The sequence below is a fragment of the Capra hircus genome, chromosome 20 (genome assembly GCF_001704415.2).
Source record: "Capra hircus breed San Clemente chromosome 20, ASM170441v1, whole genome shotgun sequence".
NCBI classification, from domain to species: Eukaryota; Metazoa; Chordata; class Mammalia; order Artiodactyla; family Bovidae; genus Capra; species Capra hircus.
In genome coordinates, this window is record NC_030827.1 from 56,450,157 (window position 1) to 56,474,109 (window position 23,953).

The window sequence follows — 23,953 nt, forward strand, 5'->3', positions numbered from 1 at the left end:
GACCAGCGTGCATTTTGGAGCCAGGTGACTTTGTCCACAAGTCGGAGAGAGGAAGCCCCCTGCCACAACGCGGTGGCCTGGCAGTTCCTAATTTGTAAAACCAGAGGGCCACGTGCTTCCGAATGGACCCAAATGTTTCGCCCCCCACCCCCCTCCTCCCGGGCCCTTTCCTTTCTCAATCCAGCCTTTAAATCATCACGTTGTTCTTAAGAGTCCTGAAGATTTCGGCTATGGAGGTGCAGTCTGCCCCTGCAAGGGCACTCGGTGGGGATGCGGGACTGGGAACTAGGGGCTGAAACACGCTGCCAGGCTCAGGGGCGCCCCATTATGCCCTCTAAGGCTGCAGGATGGGCGATCGAAGGCCCCGGCCGGAGAAGGTGAGGACGGCCAATTGCTTCCGCCGGTGGCCCGGAGACTCCCTTTTAGATAAGCGGGCGGACAGAGGCTGGGAAGGGAAAAGGGGATCACGTTCCGGCGGCCCCACTTGAGGGCCCCCGCTCCCCCGGGGACGCCGCCCGGCCCCGCCCAGCCCCGCGCCAACCCGGCCGCGCCCACTTCCCCCGGGAGGCGCCCCGCCGCGGCCGACGCTGACGTCACAAGGCACCCAGCCGCCGGCGCCCCGCGGTGCGCGCCCCGCGCGGGGACCCGCCGCCCTCTCCGCGCGACACCGAGGCGCGCGCGCGCGCCCGAGCCCGTCCCCGCCCGCGCCGCCGAAGATGGCGAGCCCGGCGCCCCCGGAGCCCGCCGAGCAGGGAGCCCCGGCTCCCGCCGCCGCCCCGCAGGCGCCGCAGCCGCCGCCCCGGGCTCCCCCCGAGGAGCCGGAGGGGGCCGCGCCCCCAGAGGAGGGGGCGGCGGCGGGCGCGGGCCGGCAGGTGGAGGAGGCCGCGGGCGGGGTGGCCGCCGGTGCTGACCTGGCTGCTCGGGGAGCCGGCGCTGTGGCTGGGCAGCCGCGCCGACGAGCTCCTGAGCTGGAAGAGGCCGCTGCACAGCCTGCTCGCCTTCGTCGGGGCCAACCTGGTGTTCTGGTGAGAGCTCGGGATGGGTGGGGCGGGGGGCCAGGGGCAGGGGGTGCGGGTAGGTGACCTTGGGGCGCCCGGGAGCGGACGGAGGGCGCCCCCGGGGGCCCGATATGGAGGGGTGGGGGGCGGTGCACGGCGGACCCTGCGGAGGAAGGTGTCCGCCCTGGCCCACTCCCAACTTTCCTCCAGACGCACCTCCCCCTGTAAGCAGCTGTCATCCTCCATGGGGGTAGCCCAGCCTGGAGGGCGAGACGATGGGCTGACCCCGCACGCACCTGGACCGGCAGGTGTGCCCCCGAGCGCACTGGACCTTTGGCTTTTTGAAACTCGCAGGTCGTGACCTGCTCGCCCAAAGCCCGCCGGACCACACGCACTTGAACCTGTGTCCGTTCTTGTCCCCAGAGAGGGCATATCTGGACCAGCTTGGGCACACGCTCAAGACTGAGCCATCGCCGTCAGCCAGCTGAGACGGGCACCGAGTGATTTGTTTTTCTATCCCACCCGGAGGCTTGGGTGTACTGTCTCTACTCCCCGAGAAGAAAACAGGAGGCAGACAGGTGGATTATGGACATCACCCCGCCCCCCAGGTGTGCATAGTGTAGAAAACAGTCTTATTTTTAGCTGAAGAATAAAGAGACTACCCAAGAATGTTCTCTGAAAAGCCCCTGATCAACAGGTTTGTCTCTTCCAAAAGCGCCCTTCGCCCTAAAGACGGGGGAACGTCTGGCTCCTTCACGGAAGCCCCTGCCTGGTCATCTATTACCAGTCTAAGGAGCTGGAGAAAAAGCTTCTTTGTTTGCACCTGTGTTCTCATAACAAGCATGACCGACACTGTGCAGAATAAGCAGAGCTTCAGTGACCCATACCTTGCCACAGGACATTGAATTCTTAACCTTAATAAAGTTAGGAAATAAATAAACGAACAAAACATACACAACCTGCCGCTTCCTCAGTCAGCTGGTTTAACCATAATGTTTTTCTGCAGATCTGTGCCAGACTGATCTTGTCTTGAAACAAACTGTTTCTTCATAGAGCCCCCGAGTGTGAATTAACCTTACTTTGGGTCTCTTAGCTATCATTGTTTCTAGAGCTTATTTTGTATTTCTCTAACCTGTTAAGAAGTTATAGTGAACACTCAAAATCAGGAAGATATATGTATGATGCTAAATTGGGCAACAATAGTCATAGGGCTGTATCTCTCTCATTTTACCAATGAGGAACATGTTTTTAAAATTCTTAATTTTAAACTTTATTTATTAAAAAAATAGCTAATAGCCTCAGAGTTCACAAGTTTAAGGTACAAAAAGTTAAACAGTCTGTAAATGTCTTTCCCATGCCTCTTTCTGGCTACCCACTTTCCTATCAGAAGCAACCAGTGTTACCAGTTTCTTGTGTATCTTTCCAGATAGTGCATATTTCAACAAATACAAAATATTCTCTGCAAATTGTGGACTACTATCTGGGCTATTTTTCTTCTTAGCGCACTTTGGCGATCACTTTCTTGTGATCAGCTGAATCCCGCTGTATGGATGTCACAGATTAACCTGTCTCCTACTGACAGAATAAGAGTCTTTCCAAACTTTTGCTATGACAGCATTGTAGTTAAGGGTCTGAACATGCATTATTTTGCATGTAAACAAGTATTGCCGTAGGAGGAAGTCCCAGAAGTGGAATTGTTGGGTCAGAGGGGGTTCGCCCTTGTAGTTTTGATGGCTGTCATTGTATTATTATACTTCCTTGGAGTGTTACCAATTTATGCTGCTGGCAACAATGCATGTGACTGCCTATTTCTTTTTATACCCTTGCCAACAGCATTTTATCAAACATTTTGATCGGTAAATCTGATAGGTAAAAAAGGCTATCCAGTATGGTTTTATGGTTTTGCATTTCTCTGAGCTTGAGCATCGAGAAGGCAATGGCACCCCACTCCAGTACTGTTGCCTGGAATCCCATGGGCGGAGGAGCCTGGTAAGCTGCAGTCCATGGGATTACGAAGAGTCGGACACAACTGAGCGACTTCACTTTCACTTTTCACTTTCATGCATTGGAGAAGGAAATGGCAACCCACTCCAATGTTCTTGCCTGGAGAATCCCAGGGACGGGGGAGCCTGGTGGGCTGCTGTCTATGGGGTCACACAGAGTCGGACACAATTGAAGTGACTTAGCAGCAGCAGAGCTTGAGTATTTTTTATTATGTTCAGGAACCATTATAATTGTCTTTTCTATGCATTATCTGTTTACAGAAAACTTTTATCCATATTTTTAATTGAGTCATTAGGCTTTTCCTACTGAGTTGTTAGAACTCTTTTTATATTAATAACTTTAGCCTAATTTCTGTAACATGAGTTGCAAACATTTTTTCCTGTGATATATTTTTAATGTCTATTGAAAATAATGATTTTTGCATTAAATAATTGAAAGGCATATTTAATTTTATTTGGAAATGATGTCTTCCATCCATATATTTTTTAATAAGCATGATAGCAAGGCAAACAATGGCCATAGGTTTTCTGTTCATCTGTTTTATTTCTCCTTTTTGGAGAATTTACAATCCTATGTGTATATTTTCATGGACAGAAAAATGACTGTCCTGCTTTTTAAATTTGAAGCACTTGTTAATTGGAATTTCTGACCCATTTATTAATTTCATTAAAATGCTGTAGTTTTCCCCGTTGTTGCTCCTAGGTTGAAATATTCTTTCAAGGACTTTGTCTTCTCTAGATAATGTACCTCTTATCAAGCTATCTTAAATTATGTGGCACTGACATTCTGTGTCCCAAGAACTCTAAAACTCTGTATTTTTATGCTCACTAATGTTTTATTTATAATAGTGAAAATCGAATAAAACTTAAATGACAAAACATAAGAGTGGTTCCATAAACTGAAGTACTATGTCTAAAGAGTAAATCATGTAGTTGGCAAAGTATAATTAAGTATATGGCATAACATAAAGCTCTTTTTTTTTAATAAAAAATCAGTGTTAGAAGCATGAAGAACCCAAATTTGTATGAAGCAATCATGATGATTTCACTTTCACTGATGTTATTTTTGTGAAAATTAACTTTTTAAATACATATTTTTGACTGTTTAGTACCTGGTACCCGGAGAAGGCAATGGCACCCCACTCCAGTACTCTTGCCTGGAAAATCCCATGGATGGAGGAGCCTGGTGGGCTGCAGTCCGTGGGGTCCCTAAGAGTCAGACACGACTGAGCGACTTCTCTTTCACTTTTCACTTTCATGCATTGGAGAAGGAAATGGCAACCCACTCCAGTGTTCTTGCCTGGAGAATCCCAGGGATGGGGGAGCCTGGTAGACTGCCATCTATGGGGTTGCACAGAGTCGGACACGACTGAAGCGACTTAGCAGCAGCAGCAGCAGTACCTGGTACCAGCAGTAGCTCTCAGGATTTTGAGTTTGAGTTCAAAAGCTCTAACATTTATTATCTGCCCATTTTTTGCAAGATTTTAGTGCTGTGTTTTGGAAGGGCAAAGCTGAGATGGGCATGACGGTCTGGGTATTACTCAAGGCTGAATGGCATGAGTGTGGTTGAAGAGTCAGAGAAGGAATCATTCATTTTAATACAGCTTTTTGTTGGGCAGGTGGCATCCTGGATAAATGAGACTGTGGGGTCTTCTTAAGGAGACCCCATGCTTGAATCAGATTTTGACGGACAGGAATGATTTGGGTAGATCCAGTGCATGGTGGACAACCCTACAGGCCTAAGGAATTGTACTTAATGTTTCCACCAATATATTCAACTGGTGCAGTGCCACATGAGGTAGTGGAGAAAAGTAGGGGAGATGAGACTGGCTAGGTGTTTTGGAGACCCATCTGGGGGCAGTGGTTGCCTCGAGGATCTGTTTTTTCTATAGGCAATGGAGACCCCCAAGATGCCTTGTGTAAGTGCTCAGGAATATGTTAGTGGGCAGGTAAATTGTGATTTATTCATTTATTCTTACCATAAAATTCTTTCCATAGAGCAATAAAAATAAACTAGAGCTATAGGCAACAATGTAGATAAATTTTACAAATGCAATTTGGGGAAGAAAAGCACCTTTAATAATATGTACAGAATGATTCAGTTTTTTGAAAGTTTTAAGATGTCCAAACCTGAACAGTATTGATTAGGGATATATAGGTAAAAGACTTTCTTATCTGTAAAATCAAGAGTAGAGGGAGAAGGTTTAATCACAGAAGGCACATGAAAGGTTCTGGAGTGTAGGCAGTGTTCTGTTTTTTGACCTCGGTGGTGGTAGTTACCTGATGTTCAAGTTATAATTATTTTAAAACTGTGGTTGTGTGTACACATTCTTATCTTTGATGTATTTTTGACAAATACTCAACTCCTAAATAATGCTTTAAACAATTGTTATTTACTCAGAGCTCAGAGGAGTTTAGTACAATGCAGACCATATAGTTCCTGTCTCAAGAAGCAGGGTTTCCACAACCTGAAATAGACTGGGCAACAGTCCAGTAGTCATAGGGCTGGGTCTCTCTCACTTTACCAATGAGGGACATGTTTATAAATTCTTTTTCTTATCTTAAATTTTATGGATTTAAAAATGGCTAATACTGCCTCATAGTTCAGAAGTTTAAAAGTATGAAATTAGATGTCTTTCCCACGCCTGTCCTTGACTGCCTGTTTCCTCCCAGAGGCAACCAGTGACACCAGTTTTAAGTACACCATCAAATAGAATGAACCCAGTGAAACAGAAAATGCCCCATTTGCCTTTGTTTTTAAAGAAATAACTTCTTGCAGTATACTGTCAATAAAAACACACACATTCTAAGGGAACAGCCAAGTGTAAACACCTGTGGAATCAGAATGGCAATCAAGATCTAGAACATTTCATCTCTCTTAAAGGTTACTTTGAGTTCCTTTCCCATCCACACCCATCCCAGGGACTGATCTGTTTTCTCTCACTGTAGATTAGATTTGTCTTCCCTAAAGTTTCTTGTAAATGATACCTTATAATATGATGTCTTTTGCGCCTGGCTTTGCTTACCCAGCGTAAAGCTTTGAGATTCATCCCTATTGTGTTTATCAGTGGCTTGTTTCTCATTTTTGCTGACTAGTCTGCCTCTTCAGAGAAGGCAATGGCACCCCACTCCAGTACTCTTGCCTGGAAAATCCCATGGACAGAGGAGCCTGGTAGGCTGCAATCCATGGGGTCGCTAAGAGTCAGACACGACTGAGCCACTTCACTTTCACTTTTCACTTTCATGCATTGGAGAAGGAAGTGGCAACCCACTCCAGTGTTCTTGCCTTGAGAATCCCAGGGACGGTGGAGCCTGGTGGGCTGCCGTCTATGGGGTCACGCAGAGTCGGACACGACTGAAGCGACTTAGCAGCAGCAGCAGCAGCAGTCTGCCTCTTCCGGGCCTTTCTAGAGGGCTCAGTGGTAAAGAATCCACCTGCCAATGTAGGCGACACAGAAGTCTTGGGTTTGATCTCTGGATTGGAAAGAGCCCCTGGAGGAGGAAAGGGCAGCCCATTACAGTATTCCTGCCTGAAAAATCCCATGGACAGAGGAGCCTGGCGGGCTCCAGTCCAGGGGATCGCACAGAGTCGGACAGCACTGGATGAGCATAGCACAGCACTGCTGCTTCGGGGATATACCCGAATTTGTTTATCCATTTGCCAGCTGATGTTCTTTTGGGTTATTTTCACGGTTGGCTGTTATGAGTGGAGCTACTGAAAATATTCAGGCACAAATCTTTGCATGAAATGTCTGGTTTTGGCGAAAGGAGTGATAAGCTCTCACTGTGCTTTGTATGGCCATATGGTGATTGCCTTGGTTAGCAAGGGCTGGAGGAGAAGGTCCCTCTTGTGCTCCATGATGGTCATGATACTGAAATTGAGTCCTTCACGATGCCACCTAGAAAGCTGCTCTGATGTGATTTAGTCTTGAACCCGCAGTTGGAGACCATGCATGCAGAGAAGTCTATGCTGGGCCTTTTTCCTCAGAGCATCTTTCATGCTCACATGATAACAATACCCTCCACTTACGCAGTTAGTTCAACTGCAAGAAAGTGATTATCCTGAGGTGATGACGCAAGAGTGTGCCTGGCAGGAGACCTTGAGTCCTCTGACTTTTGCCATTTCTCAGACTGGGCACCCGTGCAGTCTGGAATGCCCAGGACCCACTGGGAGTCCTTGGAGGCCCGTCCTCTAGAGTTGGTTTGGAAGGTTGCAGAATCCAACTCTCACTTGATGTCAAGAGCCCCCTCTATGCCATCACTGATGGGTTGGGCCAGCTGATGTCAGAGTAGTGCCCCTCAAAGAGCCAGTAGCCACCGGCATCATCTTGGCCGTCTCCGGGATGCTTGTAGAGAGGCAGATTGTGGGCTCCACCCCATTCCTTGAACCAGAATCCCTGGAGGTGGGGCCAGAACATCTGAGTTTTCTCCAGCTCCCCAGGTGACTCAAGTTTAAGAATCACTGCATTTGAGCGCACTCTGGGATCATGAACTCTTCTCCATAAGGCAGCACTTCCACTGTCGGACAACTCTTGACCAGCAACTATTTTTCTAATACTGAGTTAAATTCACCTCTTTGTTACCTCTCCAGCTGCCCAAGATCCAGGCTCCCTCCCCACGACAGTCCTTTATCTGCTTCAAGATTTGTTCTGTTCTCCATTTCCACTGAGTCTCTTTTCCCCAGGTGAGAAATCCTGGGCTCCTTTGACTCACCAGGCTCTTCTGAACATGCTTCAGTTTATCCACATTCCTCCTGAAATGCAGCATTCTGAGATGATCTGAACAGTGTGGATTTTCCCCCATCCTCCTGGACAGCATCCTTCTGTTCACATGGCCTGAAATATAAATTCTTTATTCTGCTTGATAGTAACTTCTTTGACAGCCGCTACTATAGATGATTGCGGCTCTCCTCAAACCATGCCTGTATATATAACTGTAGAAGCAGGTAGAGTTTGTCAAACTACAAATATTAAAATGATTAAAGATGCTCACAGTTAGCACCTCATTAAGTCTTACAACAACCAGGGAAGCAGATATTGTTCCCTTTTTACACAAGAGGAAACAGACCCGTAGAAGTTAATTGAATTATTAAAGATGACTTTGTACTGTTCCATAGAAAATTTGCAGTGATGGAAACAGTCTACATTTGTTCTGTCTTGTAGGGTAGCAAATAGCCTGCTGTGGTTATTGAATTTATAGTATGTGGCTAGTATGACTCAGGAACTGTATTTTAAATTTTCTTGAATTTAAACTTCAATTTAAATAGCCACATGTGGTTAGTGGCTACCATAGTCAATAACACAATCCTAACCTGGCTCATTGGCCTAGGTCATGAAGACACGTACTTTCTTCTTCTTCTTCTTTTTTTTTTTTTTTTCATTCTATCACTCTAAAGAATAATGGAAGACAGATATGGGAACAAACTGGAGGAGGCATAGCAACCCACTCCAGTATTCTTATCTGGAGAATCCTCATGGACAGAGAAGCCTGGAGGGCTAGAGTCCAGGGGGTCACAAAGAGCTGGACAGAACTGAGCGACTAAGCACAGCACAGCATACATAGGAGCCAAAAATTAGGGCTTACATTTTACAAATATTACAGAATTTCACTTAATGGTTTCAGCATAGGTGAAAATAATTTTATTGGGAGAGAATTGTTTCTACATTGAGAGGCATCTTTTTAAGCCAATTAGCAAGTCTGGTTCACATCCCGCACCTTATCTCAGCTCTGTCTGGACATGAGGAGCCATGGAAGAGTGTCTGCTTCAGGCCTACATGGTGCTTGGCCCAGAGGGTATACCAGAAGTCCCCGGTCTGCACTCAGCTCTGAGAGCTTGCTCTCTGCTTTTAGAGAGAGATATAGCTGGTTCAGTGAATTGGTTGAAACAATGTATCACACTTCTAAATTGCATGCCACAGGCTCTCTGGGGCTTTACAGTTTAGGAATAGTGAATATCAGAAAGGTTTGGCATCGTTGATAAAAGCTTTGTATGACTTACTGTATGTATGGCCTAGCTTCCCTGGTGGCTTATAGGTTAAAATCCTCCTGCCAATGCAGGAGACATGGTTTCAAACCCCGAGTCGGGAAGATCCCCTGGAGAAGGAAATGGCAACCCATTAAAGTATTCTTGCCTGGGAAATCCTGTGGACGGAGGAGCCAGGCGGAATATAGTCCATGGAGTTGCCAAAGATTCAGACAAGACTTGGTGACTAAACAACTGCAACAAAAGAGGCCTAGAAGAGAAGATGTAACTGTAAAAGTAAGGTTAACAGTGTGGGTTTTCTGTGTGGGACAGACCCAGGAATAAATGGAGGACAAACACTGGGTGTTGTCAGTCTATGGAGACTCACCTGCCTCAGGCTGAGGATATATATCTGAGAAATTCTTATTCTCAGATACCTGAAACCATCGTGGGGTCTGAAATGCTATAGATATACTCACAAAGGTTTAGTGAACTGGGGTGGACTAGAGGATATTTTAGAGAGGGAAATGGCAACCCGCTCCAGTGTTCTTGCCTGGAGAATCCCAGGGACGGGGGAGCCTGGTGGGCTGCCGTCTATGGGGTCACACAGAGTCGGACACAATTGAAGTGACTTAGCAGCTGCAGCAGCAGAGGATATTCCCCTATACCATGCTTGTATATGTGTAACTATATAGGCAGGTATAGTCTGTCAAACTACAACTATTAAAATGATTAAAGATGCTCATGGTTAGCCTGGATAGGGAGAGGATGGTTTAAGGAAGGTCTTGCAAAATAGAGAATCTTCAGGTCATTGAAAATAGTGGACAGTTTTTATTTTCAGCAAACGTTTCTTGAGTGGTGGCCACATGTGCTTATTATTAGACCCGGAGTACCTTTCACGAGTTTCTCTGTAAGGCTGTTCTCTAGATCTTGGTCTTTGAAGACCAGGAGCTACTGGTGGGAGGTCCTAAGAAAGAGGGCTGTTTTTAACCAGATTAATGTTTATTCCAGAAACCCATCAGGTTTTCTTCTCTAGTGTAATAACCACAAAGCTCATCTTTAGTGATTTCTCACAGTTTTATGGTTTTGCTTATTTGGGTAATAACTTTGTCTCAGCAGCTTCTTGCTACTCTTTCTCTTCTTGTCCTGCTGTGCATGAATGTTTTTAAGCTGCCTGATTGATCCAAATGAGTACAGATAAATGTGTTGTATCATTATCCCTAGCTGCTGGGAATATAGTGATGACTAAGACACATTCTGAACCCTGGTGAGACATGCAGATTAGTAAGCAAGTAATTCTAAGGTTATGCTGTGAACACTAAATTATCAGACATGGGCCAAGAGGAGCCAATAGGATTTCCTTAGGCAGCAAATGAGGGTATGGAGACTGGGGAGAAGACAGGAGAATCAGTATATAAAAGTGGAAGAGAACTAATATGTACTGAGTAGTTATTATATGCTGGTTGCTCAGTTAATTCAGGGACACTTGAACAGTGTCTACACACTGCTTATAAATGCTTATATTCATTTATACATACTGTGCTCAGTCGCTCAGTCGTGTCCAACTCTTTGTGACTCCATGGACTGTGGCCCGCCAGGCTCATCTGTCCATGGGGATTCTCCAGGTGAGGATACTGTGGGTTGCCATGCCCTCCTCCAGGGGATCTTCCCAACCCAGGGACTGAACCCAGGTCTCCCACATTGCTGGCGGATTCTTTACCATCTGAGCTACAATGGAAGTCCAATAGGAAAAGCCGGATGTTGGGAGCTGGGCAAAAATTAAAGCACAGACAAGGGACAGGTAGGGACAAGGAGATGCTACCTTCCTGGAGGATGGTCAGTGCTGGCCTCTCAGAGGAGCGACCATGAGCTGATGTCCAAAGAGCAAATTAGGGAAGGATCCAAGCAGCTGCCTCTGTGGTGGAATGCTCCTGACACAAGGAACGGGATGTGCAAAGGCCCTGGGGTGAGTGAGCTTGGGGTGTTTGCAGAACAGCATGGAGTCCAGTGTGACTGGGGTTGGGTGAGCAAGGGAGGGACACTGTAAGTTCTAGCTCAGAGCTTCATGCAGCGAGTGGACCAGATTCTGCTTGCAGGCTTTCCATCACCCCTCCTTGGATGAATTAGGAGAGGGAAAACCCAGAGCCAGAGTTGGGTTAGGACCCCTTTGGAGGAGCATGTGGTAGTGAGGAGAGGCAGGTAGTGAGGGGGAGACTCTGGAGGTAACATCGAGGGGGCTGAGTGATTTCTTAGGTGGGAGGAGGAAGGGGGAGTGACTCAGCCTCTCAGGTTAAGGAGGAGTAGCTGGTATTAACTGTTCTGAGGGTCTCTGGGGTTCAGCAGTTTTGGGGTCATGGGGGAGGAGGGTGTTTTCCTGATTGGGTGGCGGGGGTGGGGGAGTGCTGTGCCCATGGGCCATCCACTGAAGCTATCCAAGTCAGTCCCCACGAGGTTGATATATGGGTGATGCCTAGGGACAGGTTGGATTGAAGGACAGATTTGGGTGTGTTGGGATGCAGGTTTGGGGTGGTGACATTTCCCAGGACCACCTTCTGGGTCAAACGAGAAGAGAGCCCAGGAGGGTGGAGAAAACCGACAGCAGGAAGGTGGTTTCGAAGGAGCATCTTTGGCAAGGGGGGGTCAAAGCATGGTGTCCCCAAGGGGCCAGGTCAGCTCACAGCCAGGTCTGCTAGGATTCCAACCAGCAAGTGCCCTTCCCTGGCCAGCATGAGAGCCTGGCTTTCCTTGTCACCCCAGACAGGGGGACCCTCCCTTCCTCCCAGCGCCTCCCTGCCTCCTCCGGCCCCAGGATCACGACCCAGTCTCTGTGGAGATTCCCTGCCCCGGTCCGCCTGGTCCCCTCTTTGTCTAGGTCCTCCGACCAGCTCCAGCTTTGGCCAGCATTGAGTCCAGGCAGCACAGGAAATCCATTCTCTTCCCAGTGCCTGCCCTTCAGGCCCATCAAGATCTCTGATTTTGAATGTCAGCGGCAGGGTTTTAGCTGTTTCCATGTTCACTCCTTCCTTCCGCAGAGTTCTCACTGCCTCCCCATGCCATTCTCCACCCCCAGCTGCTCCCCAGATGCTCGGTGGGTCCTGTGAAGGGCGTGGGCCCTTGTGAGGTTGGAGGAAGGGAGAAGGAAGGGTGGAGATCAGGGGGACAGGGACAGCAGGGGCTCTGGGAGAACCCACGGGGGCCGGACTTAAAGGACACCTCCTCCTCTGACTCCTGAGGACCAGGGGGAAAGCTGGGTGCACCTGGCGGGCAGGTGACTGGGGTCCCCTGCCAATGGTGGCTAATTTCTCTTTGAAGGAAGAGGATGAGCTCCTGAGGTTGAGGAGGCTTAGGAGGGAGGAGACAGACTGTTGATTTCATGGGGAAGGATAACAGGAAACCAGAAACTATTGGGTGCGGTGTTGGGGGGAAGCTCGGTTACATTTTCTTGGCTTTATGTGTGTTTGTTGGGCTGTTTCTTCAGTGAATGCATTTTTATCAGGGTCGTGTATTTTCATCTTTGTCCTCATAGACAATGATTTTTCAAGGTACAGGTTTCATAGAACAGCACCAAATGTAGTGTTGTGGTCACCTCTGTGCTCTATGAGCTTAACAGGAAATATTTTGGGGGAAGTTTCCCATTTGCTGAAGAAGTGAGATCGCTTGTGTCTGGGGTTTGCACATGTTACTACACACATGCTGTCAGAAGTGCCCAACGCAGGTATTTTCAAAGATTCTTTGTTCTCTGCTGATTTCAGTTCATTGTTCTCTGCCGATTTCAGTTCACTGGGGCAGTAAGTGTTTCTGTCTCAGGCATGAAGGCAGCACTCCTGAAAGGGAAACAGGTGGAGCGAGGTGTGACCGCCTCTCTCCAGGTGGCATCTTCTTCTTCTTGTTTAGTTGCTAAGTCATGTCCAACTCTTTGTGACCCGATGAACTGTAGCCCTCCAGGCTCCCTGTCCATGGGGATTCTCCAGGCGAGACTACAGGAGAGGGTTGCCATGCCCTCCTCCAGGGGATCTTCCTGACCTGGGACTCAACCCCCCTTTCTTATGTCTCCTGCATCGGCAGGTGTATTCTTTACCACTAACACCATCTGGGAAGCCTGAAGAAGGCTACACAGGAGAATAAAGTACTCTTTTTCGTTTCCTCTCTCTCTTAATTAGATCAATCAATTCCACCAGATTTTTAATAAAATCAGAGCAGTGTCTTGCTCACCTCCTCCCACTCCAAGTCCTATTTCTCAGGGAAACTATTGTTAATTTTCTGCTTTTAGCTCTGTTAGGCTTTTCTAGATAATGTGCTTAAAATGCGATTTCTCCCCCACCCCGCATTTATTTTACATTTACATGAGTAAAATTTGGGGGGTATAATTAAGCTTAGTCGCTCAGTCGTGTCCAGCTCTTTGCGACCCAGTGGACTGTAGCCCACCAGGCTCTCTGTCCATGGGATTTCCCAGGCAAGAATACTGGAGTGGGTTTCCAGTTCCTTCTCCAGGGGATCTTCCCCACCCAGCGATCGAACCCGTGTCTCTGGCACCTCCCGCGCTGGCAGTGGTAAAGGATTCTTTACCACTGTGCCCCCAGGGAAGCCCCATCACCACGCACAGTTACAAAAGTTTTTACAATGTCGTTTCTGGATGTAGCAATCCGTTGACCTCCTCCCTCTGCTAAAATGAGGTCACTGTTTTGGGTTCTGTCTCAACATCAGCGTGGTTTGTCCGCGAGCTGGAGGAGGATGCCGTGTTCATGGTCCCTTTCTGGTAAAACTATTTTGCCCTTGATCCTAGCATTTTTTTCTGTTAGGTCATTGTAACTCTCCAGCATTTCTAGAAAACTCCTTCTGATAAAGGTTAAGCCTATCAGGCCCACACTTTAGTTTCTCTGTCTCTTTCCCAGGGAGCCCCCTCTCTTGGAGTCCTCACCCTCGACATTGTCCCCTAGGCCTCCTCTCCCCCAGGATATCTGTATCATCACTCCACCCTCACCTCCAGGGTGAGAGCCTCTGCTACTGGCCCACTGCTGAGAGCAGGGTCGGGACAGTCAGCTGAAATGGGGGAGCCTCCGTTTCTTCTCCTTGAGGTTATTCCTGATGGTTTAAGGTTTCCTCGTGTTCGCGCTTTGCCTCTGTCTGTTTTCTCTGTTGCTGCACTCTTTCTTGATGGGCTCTTCGTCCCGAGAAAGCACACCCTCTACCCTGGAGAGAGGACAGAGGAAACAGCACATTTTGAGAACTAGTGTGCAGAAACGTCTGTATCTCACCCATCCAGCAGGCTGCTGGTTTGGCTTGGCATGGATTTCGGAGCTTGGAGTCATCTTCCTTTAGAATTTTGAAGCACCACCCTCTCACTCGCATCCAGGGTTGCTTTTCACAGATGGATACCTTTCCAGTGCCCCATCTTGGTGGATCGTCTGTAATTGGTCCACCCAATGGTTTATCGTTTCTGGTATTGGGGTAAGGAGTCGGCCTGAGTGCCGTTGCTATAGCTCATGCTTTAGATCTTTGGGGCAAGCTCATTCTTCTTTGCCTGACTTACTTCTGGGACCTAAAGTCCTCTTGTCTTGTGAAGGCTGCATCTGACTTCAGTGGTCCATTCTCGAGGTGGATGGAGTTGAACACGGGCTTCTGTGTACCTGCCAGGGTTGCTCACGCAGAAATGAGCCTGAGTAACACCTGTTGCCCCACCCCATGCCCACTCTGCTGGTCCCATAAGCTTGGCTGAGTCGTGCCCCCGGGCCATCAGGCCTGGTACCTGACCTGGCTTTGTGGAAACTACCATCCTAGGATAGCCTGGGCCTAACTGAACTAATATGCAGAGTACATCATGAGAAACGCTGGGCTGGAAGAAGCACAAGCTGGAAGCAAGATTGTCGGGAGAAGTATCAATAACCTCAGATATGCAGATGACACCACCCTTACGGCAGAAAGTGAAGAGGAACTAAAAAGCCTCTTGATGAAAATAAAAGAGGAGAGTGAAAAAGCTGGGTGAATGATAAAGCCCAACATTCAGAAAACGAAGATCATGACATCTGGTCCCATCACTTCATGGGAAGTAAATGGGGAAATAGTGGAAACAGTGTCAGACTTCATTTTTTTGGGCTCCAGAATCACTGCAGATGGTGATTGCAGCCATGAAATTAAAGGATGCGTACTCCTTGGAAGGAAAGTTATGACCAACCTAGACAGCATATTCAAAAGCAGAGACATTACTTTGCCAACAAAGGTCCGTCTAGTCAAGGCTATGGTTTTTCCTGTGGTCATGTATGGATATGAGAGTTGGATTGTGAAGAAAGCTGAGCACTGAGGAATTGATGCTTTTGGACTGTGGTGTTGGAGAAGACTCTTGAGAGTCCCTTGGCCTGAAAGGAGATCCAACCAGTCCATTCTGAAGGAGATCAGCCCAGGGATTTCTTTGGAAGGAATGATGCTAAAGCTGAAACTCCAGTACTTTGACCACCTCATGCGAAGAGTTGACTCACTGGGAAAGACTCTGATGCTGGGAGGGATTGGGGCCAGGAGGAGAAGGGGACGACAGAGGATGAGATGGTTGGATGGCATCACTGACTCTATGGATGTGAGTCAGAGTGAACTCCGGGAGCTGGTGATGGACAGGGAGGCCTGGCGTGCTGCAACTCATGGGGTTGCAAAGAGTCAGACACGACTGAGCGACTGAACTGAACTGAACTGAACTGAACTAAAAGGCCAGGAGAATTCATACCTTGACCTCGTTAGCCCAGCGCTCAAAACAGATGGTTTGATAGCATGACCAACTCAATGGACATGAGTCTGAGCAAATTCTGGGAAATGGTGAAGGACAGGGGAACCTGGTGTGCTGCAGTCCATTGGATCACAAGGAATCAGACACAACTGTGACTGAACGATGAAAACCACAGAACAAATAGTTTCCTTACTTGTCACAGACCAGGACGCTTGAGTCCAGAGTCACTGCTCCCTTTCTGGGTCTGGCGTGGAGCCGAATGCTACGTAGGTGCCCACTTCTGCTTGTCTGCTTCCATAAAGCCTCACGGGTGCTTCCATGTGTGTGCTTTGCTGGCCTGTGTAGCGCTGGATGAAATGGACATCAGGAGTTGCAGGTTGCAGCCCAAGAGTCATCGAGTAAATGTAATAAAATCAGGTAAGACCCTGAGCGCCCCAGTTCTCTGGCGGTACGGACCTGCTTTCGGTATTTCAAACAACTGGGGAAGAGGCTTACTTCTACAGTCAAGTTGCAGTTGCTCTGACCTAGTAAACTGTATTATTTATTTCATTAGTAACTAAAAGCTTTCAAAGGCAGGCACCTGTGTGATGAAATAAAAGGTAGGCGATCTTTGCTTCAGTTTAGTCACCTCATTTTATAGATGAAGAAACTGAGGCCTGAGGCCTCACAGAGAGCTGGTGACAATGCAAACCCTCCTCCAGTTTTAAAAAATATTTTTTAAAGTTGATATGTTGTATTTTTGGTTTTATTCAGTTCAATACATTTTTCTTTTTCTTCTCCCCACCCCTTTTTTTTTGGCTTCATGGCATGTGGGATCAGACCCGTGCCCCCTTCAGTGGAAGCGTGGAGGCTTCACCACTGGATGGCCAGGGGGGAGTCCAACCCAACACCTTTTGATAACTGCACACTGCGAAGTGAGCAAGGAAACTTAGGAAGGTGGAATCCTAAGGTTCCCAGGGCAGAATCGCCCTTCAGATTTTGCTGAGTTGATCCAACCATGTCTTTGGGGGGTCTTAAGCGTCTGCAGTAGGTATATTGACCGGTCTCCCCAAGACTTGCCAGGCCCCTCCAGAGCTCCTTGCTGTGAACCTCAGGCATTTCCTCCAGATTTCACCCTCACTTCTTACCTACTGTCACAGGAGCCAGTTCGTAAAAGTCACTTTTGACAAAAGGGGCTTTCTCCTCTCTCGGTAGTCAAGGCTTGCGTTTGACTGCATCTACTGGAAACAAAAAGTCTACCGTCCAGGTGATGGAGATCCGCCTTCTTTCAAGTGATGAGGTAACTCCATCCTGGGAGACCTTTCTGAGGGAGAATTCGTGTCACTTGAATATGCCTTTATTATTGAAAGGAAATATTTTTATATGTTCTTGAACTACAAATGGATAACATTTGCTCAAATATCATGGAGACCTGTTAAAATTGACAACGTACTTGGTAACTTTGTTTCCAAACCCAGCTGAAGGACTTTTTTGTTGGTAATAAAGTCTCTTGAAAAGAGCTCTTGACCTCTTCCCCTCCAGCTCTCCTGTAGCTGCTACACATAATAAAAAAGAAAAAAATTATGTGCACACTCACTATTTTTAAAAAGTTGAAAATTTCAGGGAAAATAACAGCCAAATAAAAAAATGAGGATTAAAGCTATTCATTCGAGCAGTGAGGTTTAGGGACTGTGGTACACAAGATGGCAGCTGCTACTGATTTGCCCAACCTTGGTCCCCCCAGGGGACTTTCACGGGTAGTCCCGAGGTGGCCTTGTGCTCTCTTGCCTGGGGCTCTGTTGCTCATGAGTTACTTAAAATCCAAATCCATCTTGGTCAATGGAGGGAATGGCTCATAAACTGGAGGAAGGAATGGTGATGAAATTCCTTCTGCAGCTGAGTTCCTGTCGTTGAATGGATATGTTTTGGACTATTGACTGTAGCTTGGAAACCTTACTTCATCTAAGTCATCTTTTTAGAATGAATATATGTTTTCTTGTCGTACCTGATGGATTTAACTTCCAAATACCTTTGGGATAAGTTCAAAACAATAGCTTGCATTGTTACATTGTGTAGGATATCTGAGAGTTATAGCGAGGCACTTTAACCGGTTTATTTTTATAACTTATGAAAAATATGGTACGTATGTGAAACTTCAAACCTTTTTCTTATAAATAACATCCAAATATTTAAAGATATTTAATAATGATGTTTCCCTTTTTGCTCAAGTTCTAAGTTTCTTAGATTTTAAACTATAATCTAGTGGAAATGGAAAATATGATCTTAGGTTGATTTTTTAATTCACTAGTAGGAGCAGACTCAAGTTTTCATTTATCAAAGTGGAAATTGATCATTTCCATTAAAATTTTCAGTTTTAGTAACATCCTGAGTATTTTAGCTCTGATGTTGTCCGTGGAATCTCTGCTGTGTGTGGATTTGCCTGGCGCAGAACATGGATGTCTTAAGCCTTAATAGCCCCTGATTCATGCCAGGCTTGCCGCGTGCCTCTGGCATCCAAAAGCGAGGCTGTTAAGAGAACACCCATTGTTGGGTATTGTCTTCAGAGTGTCAAAGACGATCTTTGGCTTCCAGTTAGAGCTCCTGGATGTGTGGAGAGAAGCCCTGGCTCACACTGCTTTCACGTAAGCCTGGCTGCTTAGACAGTGTGCCATCATCAGCCAGGGCACCGTCCTCGGGGACCTGACCAATCACATCATTGCAGCAGGGCTTTATTCAGCACCGTGGCAAGTTCAGAGGGCCAGACTGACTTCCCATTAGAGAGATACATATTCACCTAGGCCAGAGTCCCAGGGCCATCATCTTATCAGTTGCTTTTCAAAATGTCTTCCAAAACTCTGCAGAAATATTTATCCTCCATAGGCAATTACTGTCCCTTCCCCCTACCCCCTCCATTTTGGCAAGCTGTTACTGTTGTGATAGTATGATGGTGTGCTTTAGGGAGTTCATGATTCTCGATAATGTTAATTACATGCATAATTATTTAATTATGTTAATTGACCCATCCATTCAGTAAACACTGAATGAGCCACAATGCCAAGAGGCATTCTTGAGCACCAGTGACCAGCCAGGTGGTGGCTTCGTCCCGGGGTGACATTGGTGAACAGGACAGAGGGGACCCTTCCCTCCTGGAGCTAATGGTTTGGTGTCAGTAAGTGATACACAAGCAAATGACTGTACAGGTAGGACTCAGGATGAGTCATGAAAGGAATAAACGTTTTTCTGGGAAAGCAGAAGGGTGACAAACATGATCACAGTCAGCCAAGGAGACTAGTTCTCTGGGCTCTGTTGCTACTGCGCGTGACCACGGGGCAACGTTTTGACCGGGTGCCTTTACCAAGCTTTTGAAAATGCGTTTTGCCAGAGAACTCCTGTCATCCTTGATCAAAATAGCCAACCGTTCTGAGAAAGCAGTTTTGCTCTTCTGATGTAGCTGACTGCGTGATTGGCGTCATTTTTAAAAGATGTGTTGGGAGGGACTGGTACCTGTACCTGGTTTCTGGAGGGTGGAGAGAGCTACAGTGTGATCCAGAAATCTCACTCCTGGGCATGTATCTGGAGAAAAAATACTTCGAGAAGATAGATGTGCCCCAGTGTTCACTGCAGCTCTGTACACAGTAGCCAGGACATGGACGCCACCTAAAAGCCCATCAACAGAAGAATGGATAAAGCAGATGTGGTACGTATATACAATAGAACATTGCTCAGATGGAAAAAAAATAAAACCATGCCGTTTGCAACAACATGGATGGACCTAGAGATTCTTATACTGGATGAAATAAGTCAGACAGATGATATTATGTGATAGTGCTTATATGTGGAATATAAAAAAAGGCTACAGATTAAACCATCCCTGGGTTGGGAAGATCCCCTGTAGGAGGGCATGGCAACCCACTCCAGTATTCTTGCCTGGAGAATCCCATGGACAGAGGAGTCTGGTGGGCTACAGTCCATAGGATTGCGAAGAATCAAACAGACTGAAGCGACTTAGCACTCAAGCACGAGCTTATCTATAAAACCAAAACAGAGTTACAGCTTCAGAAAATAAACTTAGGGTGACCGGGGGTTAAGGAGGAGAGGGATAAACTGGAAGACCTGGATTGGCACCTGTGCACTACTGTATATAAAATCGATAACTACTGTGGACCTACTGGGGACCTGCCACCTAGCACGGGGAGCTCAGTTCTCTGTGACGGCCTGTATGGGAGAAGAATCTAAAAAACAGTGGATGTGGGCATGTGTATAGTGGATTCACTTTGCTTTGCACCGGAAATTTGCACAACGTTGTAAATTAATTATTCCCCAATAAAATTTAAAAAAAGACATGTCAACAACTGGGCAAAGGCATCTTTCTGCCATTTGTGTGTGTGTGTGTGTGTGTGTGTGTGTGTGTGTGCGTGCACATGTGTGCTAAGACCTGGCTGACTCTCTGCAGCCCCATGTAGACCACCATGGCTCCTCTGTCCATGGGATTTTCCAGGCAAGGATACTGGAGTGGGTTGCCATTTCCTCCTCCAGGGGATCTTCCCAACCTGGGAATCAAACCTGCATCTCTTGCGTTGGGAGGGGGGTTCTTTACCCCTGTGCCACCTGGGAGGCAATTTTACCTCACATTCACTTCTCATGTGATTGAAATGCCTGCTTATGACTGAAATGTGGATCCTGTCCGGTGTCAGGCTCCTCGTGTCTGCTGTTTGCCGTTGCACTGAGGCGTTCTCCGTTATCGTTCATGTTTAACGTCAGGTGTTATAAACACAGGCAGAGTCGCTCATTTGGAGACCTTAGTGGGAAACTGCTGTCTTTGCTCATTATGTTTGCTTTTAGTCTGCTTCCAGGCATTGTTTTTCACGGGCGTTGTCTGTATGTTTAGAGAGTTAATTTGGCCCTGGGAATCTCAGGTGGCATTCTCAGGAGGACATGTATTTTCCGTTGGAGGTTGGTGAGAGCTGTGCTAGGGGACGGCTTTGTCGCCCTTGTTTAATTATAGAGAGTTGCACCACTGCTGTGCAGGTGTGCACAAGAAGGCAGGCCTGTCGGGTGATGCTCACACCTCCTAGCACACCCACGGGAGTTTTGAAACTACGTGTGTTAGAGCAGGTGGCTTAGTTTCCTCCTATAACACTTCCAACCACCATTTATCTTGTCTTTCTTTTATTGCTCCTTTTGAACAGACAGTCAAAAGCATTAAACCCCAGCATCTCCAGAGATTCCCGTTCTTTTGTAACCATTTTAAAAATTGAAGGATAGTTAATTTATCATGTTGTGTTAGTTTCTTGTGTACAGAAAAGTGATTCAGTTACACACACACACACACACACACACACACACACACACACACACCCCTATCTTTTCAGGTTCTTTTCCTCTATGAAAGCGAAAATGTGACAGTGTTAGTTGCTCAGTCGTGTTGAATCCTTTGTGACCCCATGGACTGTAGCCCTCCAGGCTCCTCTGTCCGTGGGATTCTCCAGGCAAGAATACTGGAGTGGGTATCCATTCCTTTGTCCAGGGGATCTTCCTGACCCAGGGGTTGAACCTGGGTCTCCCACATTGCAGGGGGATCCTCTACAGTCCGAGCCAGCAGGCAAACCCTTTGTAGGCTGTTGTAAGATACTGAGTATAGTTGCCCGTGCTGTATGTTAGGTCCTTCTTGTTTATTTCATACGCAGTAGTGTCTATATTTAGTCGCAAACCCTGTCTCCCTCCCATCTCTTTTGTAACCGTAAGTTTGTCTTCTATGTCTGTGAATTTATTTTGTTTTGTAACTGTGACCTTTTATATCATTTTTTTAAGATTCCACATACAAGGGATAGCATATGATGTTTGTCTTTCTCTGTCTGACTTCACTTTTAACAAGTCAGGGATGCATTGTCATTCAGGTCGTTATTGCATCTCCCAGGCTTTCAAAGTGAGCTTGATGTGGTTGTCTACGATTTCACTACTTCACTTACCCACTAGCTATATTTTATTTATTTATTTACTTTTTTACTTTACAATACTGTATTGGTTTTGCCATACATTGACATGAATCCACCACAGGTGTACATGAGTTCCCAACCCTGAACCCCACTCTCACCACCCTCCCCATATCATCTGTCTGGGTCATCCCAGTGTACCAGCCCCAAGCATCCTGTATCCTGTATCGAACCTAGACTAGCGATTCATATGATAGTATACATGTTTCAATGCCTTTCTCCCAAATCATCCCACCTTCTCCCTCTCCCAGAGAGTCCAAACGTCTGTTCTTTACATCTGTGTCTCTTTTGCTGCCTCACACACAGGGTTATCATTACCATCTTTCTAAATTCCATATATATGTGTTAGTATACTGTATTGGTGTTTTTCTAGCTATATTTTAAGTGATCAGTTCTTTTCCTATTAAGAAGATGAGGAAATGTTCACTGTTTTAGTTTGCCTTCTAGTATTGGGGGTGAGAAAGGATTTTTCTAGTGATGAAATATCAAGTTCTTACCCCAAGGAGGTCATCTCAGAACCAAATCTGTGGTTGTCATTTTGCATCCCAACTCTTGGTTTGATTTCTCGTGGGCTAAACTTAACCTGGGTGATCATCTTTTCTTCATTTTTCCTCTCTCAGTTGCTTTTTGGATTGAGATAGAGTAGAAATAAATGCTCATGGAGGCAGACAAGTGTATGCGTGTGTGTCTGCCTCTCTCACTGTGTGTGTGTGTTTGTGTGTGTGTGCTTGTGTGAGGCTAAGGAGGAGGGGTGAACTGGAGGTGAACTAGCTTCTAGCAAGATGAGCTCGGTTAAAGGACTTAATCTCTCTGAGCTTCAGTTTGCTCGTGTGTCAAAAGCTCTAAGGATTACGGAGCCAGACGCCTCACGTTCTCAGCACCCTGGCTGTGAACTCATTCAGGCTCCGTGCCCTGGCCTCGTGGCTTATTTTCAGAATCACAGTTTCCCACTTAAAAATGCTCCATTAAATTGCATGTTACCCCTTGTTTGTGCTATATATCAAAAGTGATTCTTTGTTTCATCATAAGATGTGAAAGAAGACATTAAAATAGTCTTTTAAATAAAAATAACTTCTTAGGGGCTGGAGGCCTGATTTATAGGTTGCCCTGCACTTCCAGGAGCAGGCTCCACCAATCCAGGGCAGAATAATTTTGTGACAGTAGCGCTCCCTCCCGCCGGCAAGTTCCCACGTGTTCTCCATCTGGGAGGGTGGGAGAGGCCTGCTCAGGGGTCCTGTAGGTCCCAGGACCAGGGGCTGGAGTTGGGGACCCTGAAGAATTGACATCCATCAAAAAAGATTCGTTCCTGGGGCTTCCTTGGCAGCTCAGTGGTGAGGACTCTGTGCTTCCAATGCAGGGGATGTGGGTTCGATCTGCGATCAGACAAGCTCCCACATGCTGCGAGGCATGGCCAAAAAAGTAAAAATTTAAAAATTCATTCATATCCAAAATTTACTCTTGGTTTGGAACACTCCAGAAACACATTTGAGGCCAGGGGTCCGTGAGGCAGCTGCTGGTCCTCTTGCATGCCTTGTGTACTGATGAATAGCATAACCCCTCTTCCCGGCCCCGTATATCTGTCTCTGTCTCTCTTTTCTCTTTAGATTGGACCCATAGGAAAGAACCAGAAAGGGTTTTCCTACCTGGATGACAGAGCACAGGCTTGGGCCTGGAGGCAGCCCTGTCAATCAGAATCCAGAGTGGGCCTTTCTGGTGGCCTGGGTTCTCCCCTCCTGTGCTAGCAACTGGAAGGACGTCCACTGGACCTGCACACATGCTTTTGGTTTCTACTCAAGTTTGGAAAACATCTCCCACCCTGTGTTGTCTTTAGCTTTGACTGGCCTGGACTTCCCTTGTGGCACAAATGGTAAAGAATCTTCCTGTAATGCCGGAGACCTGGGTTCAGTCCCTGGGTCAGGAAGATCCCCTGGAGGAGGGCATGGCAACCCAGTCCAGTGTCCTTGCCTGGAGAATCCCCATGGACAGAGGAGCCTGGCAGGGCTGCAGTCCATGGGGTCGCAAAGAGTCTGACATGACTTAGCAAGTAACAGTCATGTCCCCATTTTGCCTTTTGTGGGGACAGACGCCCACCTGTGTCATCACTGTTGTGTCCCCTGAAAGTACCTGTGGAAACTGTGATGACACGATTCTGGGTTGATGTGATGACAAGGTGACTGTTTCTGGGTAGTATGTAGTTTCTTGAATGTTTTTGCATCAGATGAAGGTGGGTGATTTTTTTCCTGGCATAGCTCCTGAATATGGTGTTCCTGATATTAAGGGAGTGTTTGTGTGGGGAAGCTGCTTAC

The 23,953-nt window shown here is 46.9% G+C and overlaps 1 long non-coding RNA gene across 1 annotated transcript in view; it reads left to right on the top strand.

Moving 5' to 3' along the window:
- The window catches only part of FAM134B, a 156,196-nt gene continuing 132,959 nt past the window's right edge, over positions 717-23,953 (top strand). The window contains exon 1 of the long non-coding RNA XR_001919793.1: positions 717-1,025. This is a non-coding gene — a long non-coding RNA (family with sequence similarity 134 member B). The remainder of the gene's footprint in view (positions 1,026-23,953) is intronic.